Here is a 13,418-nt window from a genome sequence, read left to right on the forward strand (position 1 = left end):
TGGCAGCCCATGAGGGATCTGCATCTTGGCCCCAAAAAGAATTAAGCTCCCCTGGTCCTCAGCGTCCGCAGGCACCCACACCACCCAGTCTCCATGCCAACACACCCAACCAACAGGTCTGTCGGCTTTCAGGAGCAGACCAAGAGGAAAGGGAGGCCGCTGGGGGCGGAAGGAGGCCTGAGCCTGGGCTTGCTGGCCAGGCCACTGTCTGAGGGGGAGCCTAGGAAGGCCAGAGCCCTGGGCTGGGCTGGGGCCAGCTGGAGGGTTCTGCTGCCTGAAAGGCCATAGGACCCATGATCGGTGACGAGGCCCTCAGCGGAGTCATGTGTGCTGGGTGTACAATTGGCCTGCACCCACAGGGGCTGCTTCAGAGGCCGTGTTCACAAAAAGTCTTAGTGTAAGGAAATGAACTTCCAAACCGACCACTCCTAGCAACAGTTAGAGCTGAGACAGGTGATTCCAGGTTCACCCACCTGCCACGTGGCTCTTCCCAACACTGATGGGGTGGACATTACAAAGACACAGCTGTCTCTCTGACGATGGAACCCAGGGAGCCAGGCAGAGACAGGCTTCTCTCCTCCCACCTGGTAACTGTCCACTCAGTCTGACAGGCAAGCCCATATGGCTTCTGAGGTCAACAGCTCCCACGACAGAGCTACTCTGTCCTCTGTCCTGCATGATCACTGTTTCATGCATCAGTGTTTGGAATCCAGCCTTTGAAATGAATGACCAGGGCATGGACCAGCCAAGTTGCTGCTTACCAGCTATCCATTTAAGAAGCTCAGTTTCTCTGGGCTCAGTGGCTTACATCTTATCCCCAGGAACTCAGGAGGCTGAGACAGGAGGATCAAACTTCAAGGCCAGCCTCAGCAACTTAGCCAGACCCTGTATCAAAAATGGGGTATAGCTCTGTGGTAGAGCACCCTGGATTCAATCCACAATAACACACACACACACACACACACACACACACACACACCATATATATATATGCTGTATCCCAAGATCCAAGGTGGCAGAAGAGAGGAGGTTGCATTCCTGGCTGCTCTGTGGTGTGAAACTAAGAAAGCAGACGGGTAGCTTCTCCACAAGTAAGGTGCTGGAAACCCTCAGGGACACTATACGTCCACAGGGTAGAAACTCTACCACCTCAGATTTATACTGTTAGATGGGTAGACACACAAACAACATGACAAAGCAAGGGAACAAATCATGCCAAGCAAACCAAGAAACTCCAGAGACAATGAATTGACACCACAGTGAAGAAATGTCAGAGAAGGAGTTTAGAATGTACATAAACTGATCTGCAAAATAAAGGATGATGTAAGAGAGCAAATACAGATAGCAAAAAATCACTTCAATAAAGAGAGATTCTATTGAAAAAACAGAAATTCTTGAAATGAAACAATAAAACAAATTACAAATTTCATAGAAAGCATCATCAACAGACTAGTCTACTTGGAAGACAGAACCTCAGGCAATGAAGACAAAATATATAATCTTGAAAATAGAGTTGACCCAGGAGAGAAGATGTTAAGAAACCATGAACAGAACTTCCAAGAACTATGGGCTAACATGAAAAGACCAAATTCAAGAATTATCAGGATAGATGAAGATGCAGAGATACAAACCAAAGGAATGCACAATCTTTTCAATGAAATAATATCAGAATGTTTCCCAAATGTAAAGAATGAAATGGAAAATCAAATACAAGAGGCTTACAGGACTCCAAATATGCAAAATTACAATAGACCCACTGCGGGGGGGGGGCGGTGTGCTGGGGTTGTGGCTCAGCGTTAGAGTGCTCCCCTGGTGCGTGCAAGGCCCTGGGTTTGATTCTCAGCACCATATAAAAATAAATAAAAATAAAGGCATTGTGTGCAACTAAAAGAAATAAATATTAAAAAAAAAAACAATAGACCCACATCAAGGCACATTATAATGAAAATGCCTGGCATACAGAATAAGGATAGAATTTTAAAGGCTGCAAGAGAAAAACATCAGATTATATATGGGGGAAGCCAATACAGATCTCAACTGGTTTCTCAACCCAGGCCCTCAATGCTAGGAGGTCCTGGAATAGTATATACCAAGCTCTGATAGAAAATAGATGCCAACCAAGAATTCTATGTCCAGCAAAATTAAGCTTCAGATGTGAAGATGAAATAAAAACCTTCCATGATAAACAAAAATTAAAAGAATTTGCAACCAGAAAGCCTGCACTAATAGAATATTCTCAACAAAATATTTCATGAAGATGAAATGAAAAAAAAAAAGTGAAAACCAAAAGTAAAGGGAGGAACTACACTAAAGGAATAGTCTGTCAAAGGAGAAACTAATTCAAATTAAACACTAGAAAGAAACCAAAATGACTGGGAACACAAATCATATCTCAATAATAACCTTGAATATTAATGGCCTAAACTCCTCAATCAAAAGACATAGACTTCCAGACTGGATAAAAAACAAGACCCAACAATATGCTGTCTCCAAGAGACTCGCCTCATAGCAAAGACATCCACAGACTGAAGGTGAAAGGGTGGGAAAAAACATATCACTCACATGGACCACATAAATGAGCAGGGCTTCTATCCTCATATCAGATAAAGTGGACTTCAATCCAAAGTTAATCAGAAGGGACAAAGAAGGCATTTCATACTGCTTAAGGGAATTGTGCATCAACAAGACATAACAGTCATAAATATTTATGCCTGGAACAATGGAGCATCTATGTACATCAAACAAACCCTTTTCAACTTCAAGAATCAAATAGACCACAACAATAATACTGGGTTTGAACATTTTTATCCATATTAATGAATACAAATATGAATATTTTGTAAAAATATACATAAAAATATTTAAGTGGATATGGATTTGTATATAGTTTTTTGGGGGGATGGATGTTTACAATTTTGGTTATGTATAGGATATAATTATGTAACTGAATATATATGAAAATTTATGAGTAGGATTAGAGTATACACATACACACATACCCACAAATAAAATAAATTAATGATTTCCTAATAAACAGTTAAATTATGCCAAAAACAGTTAAATTATGCCTGTATATATATATATGAAGTATATAAACATATATGGAATATATGTGTGAAAATAAATGGATATTCAAAGTAATATTTATAATTTTTGTTTAAAAGGCTCATGATTATGGGTAGGATTAGGTTTCATTCTGAGTTATGGCTTTGGTTTAGGGGTTGGGTTACCTTTAGAACATATGTATCAATATATATGAATATAAATATGAATATAGAAGTAATATATATATATATATATATACACTTTTAGCTATGGATATTTTTACAGTAAGCAATATTGATATATTACATGTGAAATCTGGGCTATGCCTATGGAAATGAGTATATATATATAAAATATCTATGAGCTTTTATGTGAATTTATGAATCTATTTATTTATTTATTTAAATATATTTTTAGTCATAGATGGACACAATACCTTTATTTAATTTATTTCTTTTTATGTGGTGCTGAGGATCAAACCCAGTGCCTCACACATTTCAGGCAAGGGCTCTACCACTGAGCCACAAACCCAGCCCCTGAATTTAAATCCCCAAAACCTGAGCTAACCTCCATTTTACATTCATGTAAAATGTTATGCTTTATATAAAGAGAGGTCTCTCTGAAGTGTGTTGGTAGGTATAGGACTAATGTAGAAAAATAGGGTTAGTTTGGGGATTGAACACTTTTATGTTTATATAGGAATACAAATAAAAATATATATGTAAAAATATACATGAAAATATTTAAATGGATATAGATTTGTATATAGTTATTTTTCTTTTCAGATGGATGTTTACAACTTGTTTTATACTTTATGTAACTGAATATATATGAAAATGTATGAGCAGGAATTAGGGTATTAGCCATTAGGGTATACTCATATATATATATACATGAATGTATATAAACATATAGGAATATATATGGATATTCAAACTAAAAAATAAAATTGTTTCCTAATAAACAGTTAAATATTAAAAAAAAAAAAACAGGCCCACGAGTTTATTGAACCCACCAGACCACTGAATGAAGCAATCCCTCACCAGAGGACACCCTAACACTGGATATGGTAGCACTCATCACCTGGTCACTAGTCACAAGCCTTGCCCAGGAAAATCTCCACAGTGACAGATTTCCAAATCTCTGTCCTGGGGCTTCAGCAGAGCAGGTTTCTTCTGCCAGTGAAGACCAGGCATGACCCACTGTGACATCTCAAGCTGAGACTCCAAATGAGCCTTCCAGCCAGACCCTGGCTTGGAGTAAATTCCTGTGCCCTGAACAAGTCCTCCAGCTGGTCAGTGATCTTATCTGACCATCTGCAGAGACTCTGCGTTCCCATGTGTCTCTGCATCTGCTTCGCCCTCCATTCAGTCTCTGAACCCCTGTGGCCACCCTTCTCACCATTCTGTAACCTGTGCATACACACGATCACGTACAGTGTGATGTGTGACTTGGTATCATGGGTATCCGTGGTTAAGATTGGAATAAAAGAACTTCTCACTGCCAAAATAAAGAAAGAAAAACAAGAAAATTTATTGAACAGAGAGAGAGAGAGAGAGAAGTTGTTTCCCACCCAAAGAGATGCTCTAAGGAGGTGCTCCCGTCCCACTCACTTCTTCACGCCACAGGACCCCCTGAACACCAGGTGCTGCCCGGTCCAGCCATGACCTCGATAGACAGGGCCAGCAGGACAGTGCAGGACAGGCTGCAGCACACTTACGCAGGTCTGCTGTGTGCGAGGCTCTGTGCTGAGACTTCGCTGGATTTCAGCGTGTTTGGTTCTCACGACACCTGGACTTGAAGACAAGGGGTCCGAGGTACCCAGAAGTTAGTAAATGACATGAGATCGCCCCGTGAGGAAGGGCAGGTCCAGGACCCCAGCCCGGCTGCCTGGCTGCAGAACCCGAGCTAACCTCCCCGGGATTCCGTCAGAAGGAAGGCGTCAAGTAAAACAGAGACGCGGGTCCCATGCCAAGAGTGGAGCTGCCCTGGAGGAAGAGGAGGGACAGGGAGTAGGTGCTCAGGTCCTTGGAGGGGTCACCTGCAGCCTGAAAGGTGAGCAGGCCTGAGCAGCAGACAGTTGCTGGGGACAGGCCTGGAGCACCCTGAGCTGGGCCAGGACAGTCTTGGGAGCCAAGCCAGGGTAGCGTGCCTGGAAGGCAGGGGACCAGCGGGGGACAGCAGGGTACACAAGCCTGCTGGGACAGGGCCTGACCAGATGGCTGTTGGAAGTCACACGGGTGACACGACCTATCCTATGAGTGTGCCGTGCAGAGAGAGGGAACAGCTGTGCCGGTAGCTCCCAGAGTCCAGGGTACAGTGTGGTCTCAGCGGTCAAGAGGAGAAAGTGCTGCTGCTGGGGCTGCCTGGTTTGGAATTGACAGCCATGCCCAAGTTGACAGCTCTCCCCTGCTTCCAACACCCCTCAGCAGTGCTGAGACCACCCCCAGTCCTGCAGGCAGCTCTGTTTGGCCTCACAGGGCTTCAGTGAGAAGGGAGGGATTGCTTTTCTGGTGGCCGCTTCTAGAACACCTTCTCACCTGCAGGGAAGGAGCCAGGAGGGATGGAGAACTGGGGGCTGTGGACAGCAGGGATGGAGGAAGGGACAGAGTCTATGGGAGAAGCCAAGGGACAGATGGACGGGGTGGATGAAGGAGGCCTTTGGAGAAAGATGAGGGGTAACATCTCCTACAAGGGTTCCATGATGGGAAGATGAGGAGTTCTTGGTGGGCTCTATTCTCAGTTTGCAACTTGGTTGAATAAATGAGTTAGTAAAGTATTAGGTTAAAAATATTAAAATTTTTTTACTTACATACAATCTTAATATCTAATGAAATATTTTTATGAAAAAGTATTTCAAGCCAGGTATGGAGGTGCATGCTTGTAATTCCAGCAACTCAGGAGGCTGAGGCAGGAAGATCACAAGTTTGAGGCCAGCCTGGGCAAGTTGGGCTAGTGACGTAGCTCAGTGGTTAAGTGCCCCTGAGTTCAATTCCTTGTACAAAAAAAAAAAAAAAAAAAAAAAACTGGCTGGAAATCTTGGAAAGCCAGACAGTGATTATGCTAGAGACTCAATAAACATATTATTTGATGATGGGTGGATTTATTATACCAGCTCATAAATTATTTTTCTGAACCTCAGAATAGAACGCATGGTCTGATAGGAGGATGTCCCCTGGGCCAGCAATGTCCCCTAGAGAGCCAGCTGAGCATGCCCAAGGCCCAGGGTTTGAGCTCTAGCACCACAAAGAAAAAAAAAAAAAGAAAAAAAAGAAAAAGAAAAAGGGTATTTTCTAATTTTTAAAAACATTTTTATAAAAACTCATTTGGATGAAACTTTAGTCAGGTATAACAATTACTCATAACGAGCTGACATTTTCCTTTAAGGAAAATACAAAGTTCCATGAAATTGAAACTGACCCAGAGCCTCCACGTGACTCAGGCCCTTCTTGGAGATCATGTCCAGCGTGTCTCAGGTGGCAGAAGGGTGGAACCTGGAGGACAGTCCAAGAACATCAGGTGACGACAGCAAGGGAGGAGTGGCCTGGGGACCCCTGCGGGGGTCTGGGAGAGCCTCAGGAGGGTGGTCCAGAAGCACTCGCCTGTTTTAGTAACCAGCAGCTGGTAACTAATCCCTGTGTATGCAGAGGCTCAAGCAAAGGAAACAGGCTATAAGAAAATGAACTAAGAAAACGCCCCACTGTGCTCTGAAACTGTCCCCATGAGGGCCAGTCAGCCGTGACCTCCTCACAAATAAAGCCTAAGGACATTTCCCAGTCCTCATCCCTGGTGACCCCTCACAGCCTCAGCCATTACTGACCTATGGCTGGAAACGCTTGCTTTGCTTGGATTGAGGATGCTACTGGTTGTCCCCAGCTTCCTGTCTCTCCTTCTCAGTGACCTCACTGGTGCCTCTGCTCCGCCTCAGGTCTCCAAGTCAGCACTCAGGTCTGGCCATCTCAGCTCTCTGACCGACACCAGGCCCTGGTGAACCCACTCAGGCTCCAAGCCCTTAAATACCATCCACATGCCAATGTCAAGAAAAAGTAAGAGGAGGTCACACTTGTCCTACCCCAGCCAACTGCCAAAACCATATAACCAAAGCCTAAAGCATCCTGAAGATTCTCCCAGGCACCAGCCCTAATCTTAAAGGAGACATAAAATGCAAACACCGAGTTCCTGCCAGCATGAGTCAATGAGATAAACCAACCAGCTGGAGACAAATCAGCTAAATAGCTCCTCCAAGTTAGAAAGAATGCAGGGCTTGGTGGCACACGCTCTAATCCCAGCAACTCAGGAGACTGAGGCCAGAGGGTCTCAAATCGGAGGTCAGCCTGGGCAACTTAGCTAGATCCTATCACACAACAAAAAGAAAAAGGGCTGAGAGTACTGGTAGAGCCTTGCCCAGCACGTTCGAGGCCTTGGGTTCAATCCCCAGGACCACAGAATAAGGTAATAATAGAAGGTGAATGTCACCCAAGGACCCAGCCTTCCTCCTTTTTACTGCGTGGACTGTGCCGTAACTGTCGTGAAGGGGTGTCTTGTCACTTTGGTTGGCAGGCTTCCAATTTGCAAACTGCTCTGGGTGTACACAAGAAACCTCTCAGCGTGTGTGTAAAGTTGGGTCTGACTGTGTTTTGGATGCTGGTGACCTCCCATTTACATCTGTCCAGACTTTGTCCTCGGACTCCAGACTCGCATCACCCACTCACTGTCCACTCAATACCGCCGCTGGTTATGACTGAGCCCCCCTCACCCACCCCACCCGGCCACCTGCCCCTGCCACAGTTGTCAATGGGGATGCTCTTCCTCCAGAGTCTCGACCAAAACTCTGAGCCATCCAAACTCCTGTCTTCCTCTCATCCCCCATCAGCCCTAACAGTCCATTTCTCACACCCTACGACCATTGCCCCAGCCCCAGAAGCACCAGATCCCCCTGGGCCACTGCAGTAGCCTCCTGCCCGGCCTCCTCCCTCTGCCCAGCTCAGCAGAAGAACAGGAATCTGAGCTGTCACTCCTTGGCCTGTTACTCAGGAAGAAAGCTAAGGTCATTGCAGTGGCCCACAGCACCTATGTCCTCCCCTCCAGCACCTCCCCTTGCTCCTGCAGTCCTGGAACATGCGAGGCTGCTCCCTCACCAGGGTCTGCTGCCTGTTCCCTGCTCCCTGGATGTCCTTCCCTCAGAGGCCCATGTGGCTCGCCCCTCACTGGCTTTGGCTCTTAGGGGGAGCAATACTTCCCCCAGACTCCTTGGCCCCTGTGGAGAGCTGCAGTGCCCACACTCTTTCTGCCCACCTGGAACTCTTTGCTTGACTCCCTGTCTGCAGCAGGGATTTTGTCTGTTTCCTGCTGTGAACAGGCTAGGACGATGCTCAGCACATAGTAGGTGCTCAGTAAATACCTAACCATCGGGCAGAGTAGGAGTCGCTCCAGGTGTGATCCTCCACTCCCTGTGGCAGGACTTCTGAGTATCAACACTGTCTCAGGCACTATCTTGGCACTAGGGACACACTGGGGACAAATAAGAAGCAATAGCAAAGGACCCTGTGCAGGATCTTCTACCGCAGCAGGAGAGATGATGACAAACAGGAGTGGGCGGCTCACCATGTCAGACATGGTAAGAGGTAAGGAGAGGAAGAGACGAGAATGTGGGGACTGCGAGTCCACTTGGGCAGCTGTCACCAAGTCCCACAGGTGGTGGAGGAAATCCAGGAAGTCCTCAGGATGCCAGAAGCTGAAAGTCCAAGATCACCGTGTGGTGGGCTGGCTTCGGCTGAGCTTCCCTGGTTTGCTGATGGCCCCTGCCCCTGTGTCTTCACGGGTCCCCCTCTGTGCACTTAAACGTCTGTGTCCTCATCTTTACTGTAGGACCCCAGTCCTTTTGACTTAGTCACTGCTAGATCCCCATCTCTAAATGCAGTCCCATTCTGAGGGCCTGAGGGTTAGGACTTCATCAAATGAGTTTCGGGGAGACCCAATTCAGCCCCACAAGGCAGTGGGGAGGTTTAGTAGGAGGCGGGTGCAGGGAGGAGAAGGCAGTTTTCTAACCAACCTGAGGGAGTGAAAGCAGCAGCTCGGGAAGCCACCTCCCCAGCTCCGCAGCCCAGGGCAGGAAGGTGCATGGCTCATGAGACACAAAGCAGCAGAGCCAGGGTGGTGACAGGCCAGGTCTCGGTGGGCCAAGACTGAGTGAGCTCGGCAGGGGACGGGGCAGCGGGACCGGGATGCTGCCAGGGCAGTAGGAAGTAACTGGATCCACGCTCCACATGGCAGTCAGGCGGGGGCAGTGGGTGTGGGGTGCAGGGCGCCCCACCCAGACCTCGCCTCTGAAGGTGCTGGCAGTATTGCTCCTGGCTCAAGGCCTGCCTTGCCCTCCTCCCCCTCACAGGCAGGGATGAGTGGATGCACTCAGGACCTGTCTGAGAGGTCCCAGGGGACTGCCAGGGCCTGTGACAGTTGCACTTCTTCCTCTTCCTTCCCTCCCCCCTCTCCCACCTCCTGCAGGCGAACCCCCAGCTCGGAGCCTATGTCACAGGGAATCAAACCTAAAGTAACAGGCCACCATCAGCCGTCAGACCCCGGATGTGTTTTCAAGGTCAAATCCACAGGACTGAGACCCTATCATCATTTCGTGGAGCAACCAGAGACAGCTCCATGGCTCTGTCATCTGCTCAGGTCCAGGCACCGCCGAGCGTGTGACCTCTAGGGCCGCAGCCTCTTCTGCCCTCCCTGCTCCCATGCCCAGATTTGCTTACTGGGAGTTTCTGATTGTTTGTTTGTTTTTAAGCTTAATGAGTTTTATTAGGCATTTTTTTCCGTTCCCCATCCTACTTCAAATATGATTCATGGGTTCAACCCCCAGCCCCCAAAACTATACTCAGATCTCTGCAGAAACTTAAAGTGACAACCACCCATACTGGGAGCTCCGGAGGGCTGGCCTGGGGCGAGCGGTGCTCCTCCTGCCCTTCCCCACCGTCCTGCCCCATCCTTCCCCTCCTTGTTTCTGTCTCCACCTTGGCCTCCGTCCTCCCTCCCTCTAAAGATCTGACTAGCGATGGGACACCTCCCACGCTGGCGCCTTCACCTGCCCTCCTCTGCTTCCTTTCAACAAGCCCAGGCCTGGCCTGTCACACCAGGTTGCTGCTGTCCCTCTGCCTTTGTGTTGATTTGCTGCCTCTGCCATCCAGACCTCCAGCTGGCACAGCGCAGTACTGCAGGTTCCTTCCTGGGCTCTGCAGCTGGCTGTTTTGCTCAACCCTCGAATGAAACTGCAGGTGACTCAGGTCACTGGTACCTTCTCACCAAACCAAGGTTCTCTCCTGAGTCCTCACTCTCGGGGACTCTTAAGGTTTTCAGCACAGAGCCCGGTGGAGCCCTCCGTCTGGGCACTCTTGGCTTCTCGGCTTCCTCAGGCTACTTCTTGCTCGGCTTTCCCTCCCCCTGCTCCCGGGTGCAGACACCTGCCTCCTACTCCCCCGCAGAGAGCTGCCCTGTGCATTTTTGGTCCCTGGCATGCAGCCATTTCCCGCTGGTCGACCTGCCCAAACCAGACCACAGGCCCAGCTCAACCCCGCCCCTGCCTGTGGTCAAGTCAGCCCTCTCCCCTGGTTCTCCTGAATTTGTGCTGCATCCTCAAAACGTTGGGGGCCTTCCTGACTCCTCATTGCCCTCCTGCCCTTTTGTGCAATTCCTTTCATTTCTTTAGAAGCTCTCAGGTCTTGGGCAGTGTGGCAGCCATAACAAATACCATAGGCCAGGTGCTCTGAACAGTGGCCCCTGCTCCCTCATGGTTCCGCAGGCTGGAAGCCCAAGGTCAAGATGGGGATTTGCCTTCTGGTTATGGCACTCTCCTGGCTTCCAGACATGGCCTTCTGGCTGTGTCCTCATGTGGCCTTTCCTTGTAAGGGTGTGGTACTGGGGACTGAACCCAGGGGTGTTTACCCACTGAGCCACATCCCCAGCCCTTTTAAAAATATTTTATTTAGAAGACGGGGTCTGAGTTGCTTAGGGCCTGGCAACTCAGTTGCTGAGGCTGGCTTTGAACCCATGATCCTCCTGCCTCGGCCTCCTGAGTTGCTGGGACTACAGATGTGTGCCACCAAGCAAGGCCAGGGTCTCTTTTGATAAGGCCAGTAAGCCTATCATTTCTATCATGTGGGATTCACTCTCAGATATCATCTATCTGACCCTAATTATCTCTCCTAGGTCCCACCTCCAAGTAGCATCCTGTTGGGGGTTAGGATTTCAACATACCAGTTTGGGTGGGAATGACACGAACATTGAGTCCCTGACATCCCTTCTATTTCTGTTTGCTTTGGTCATTTGCTGGACTCCCTGGCTCCCAGCCCACACCATGACTGAGTTCAGTTTCCTGCTATGGCCTAGTCTGTGGCTGGTGAGGTTGGCTTTTCCTTCCTTCCCTCCCAACCCTCATCCTCCAGGCTCCCAATGCAGAAGGCCCACTTGTCCCCCCAGGTTGTACCCATGCTGTAGTGGCGAGCTGGCCTGTTCTCTGTGTCTCCAGTTGGTTACTTTCTCCATTGGCTATAGGTGCCATGTCCAGGTGGCCCAGAGTCTACAAGGCAGTGTGCATGTAGGAAGGGTGCTTCCTCTGCCACCAGAGCTGACGGCCCTGCCCCAGGCCAGAGAGCAGACACTTGAAACCCAGTAAGCTCTTGACTCATCCACCTTGAGAGACAAGGGACAGCAACTCTATATCCTGAAGTCCAAGATGTGCGTTTTAACATTGCCAAAATCAAGGTGGAGCTTACCATCCGTGGTGTTCCACTGAAGTGTGTGTGTGCGCATTTCCTTCAGTGGTACATAAAACAGTGTCTCATCTTACAGTTGATGGCGTCTTAGATTCTAGAAGCTATAAAGCTCAAGTACTGGTCTTGACTGTAGGAAAATTTCAAAAATATGTAAAGCATGCCACAGTGCAGAACGTTAGGTAGGAAAGAGGAGACAGAAAATAAACAGAACACTTGTTCCTTCCCAAGACCTTACTGTCTAGTTAGTGAAACAAGACTAAGAGAAAATCAATACAAAAATAGGTGCCAACACACATGAGCAAGCGAGCACTGACCTGTCCAACGAGCATCTGAGTTATCTGGGATCAAGATCTCAGGAATATTTCCTGGAAGAAGTGAACTCTGGTTTAAAAGGGAAGGAAAAGTGCGCCAGTGGCTAAACTGCTTAATTTAATGGGCACATTGTTTTCATGAGGTAGTAAAATTTCATGAAAGGGACAGAATTTGGACGGATTATGAGCATCATATCTGGGATTTCCATGCATCATGGCTGAAGGCTCAAGACGACCAAAAGTTCTGTGTTCAAGTTTACTTTATTCCCTGAATTTTGGTATGATGGGCTGTTCACTGAGCATTGAATATCTGGTTGTTTCCCGTCACAGCTGATGTCTGCAAGGACACCTCCATGTCCTTCTTGGCACAGGGGGATCTGCCCCTTCTGGAACAGGTGGGGCAAACAGCTTTGGCCCACAGTCTTGTCCTCAGTGCAGAGAGAGGAACTGGCTTGTGCTGGGATCCTGATGGAAACTCCGTGGTGGAGGCCTCTAGGGCCACGCACAATACCCCAAGTGACCCCCAAGGTGATTCCAAGTCAGCCTAGTGTCCCCTCTCCCTCCTCTGCAGACTCATCCTGACTCACAGACCTCGGGCCCAGAATCCAGTGGCAAGAGGGGCACTGACTCAGGTCACCCAGCTGCCAAGCCACATAGGCCATATCAGATGCATGCTTAATGAAATCTGTGGGAGGGGCGCGATTTCCATCTGAAGGGCGAAGTAGAGGATGCTCAGACTAGCAATAGTGGGGCTGTGTTTGGGGTCACAGTACCAGTTCTCTCTAAGCCCACACTCTGGTGATGCCTGGAGGTGGACCACACTGCCCTCACTCACAGAATAGTAAAAGGCAGCATCTAACTGTCCACTCTCCATGCTCCAGCCATTCATGCTCCAGGAATTCACTGTCCTCATGGTCACCTATTAAAGGGGCCAGTTATCACTGCCCCCTCCTCGGCAGGGAGACTAAGGCAGAGTCTAAGTGGCCCATCCAGGTTAGCAGAAGCAGAGCACACAAGGAGGCCCAGCGTCCCTGGGGCGGGGGTGGAGCGGGAGGGCCGCGGTGGTTTCCAGCCCCACAGGGCCCTCCAGGCCGGGGGCTGCCCATATAAGGCTGCAGCCGTCCAGCATGGGTAGGGGCTCATTAAGGCCCCCAGCGGCCAGCGTCCTCCTCCGCGGCGAGGAATGTGTGGAATCTCCTCCCTAGCTGCCGCCCACCACATGGAGGACCTTCCCTCCACCCACACCCGCCGGGATTAGCCCCCAGTCCGGGTGCCCGCGGAGCGCACTCCC

Source organism: Spermophilus citellus (assembly GCF_964194105.1).
Source record: "Spermophilus citellus genome assembly, chromosome: 5".
Taxonomy (NCBI): domain Eukaryota; kingdom Metazoa; phylum Chordata; class Mammalia; order Rodentia; family Sciuridae; genus Spermophilus; species Spermophilus citellus.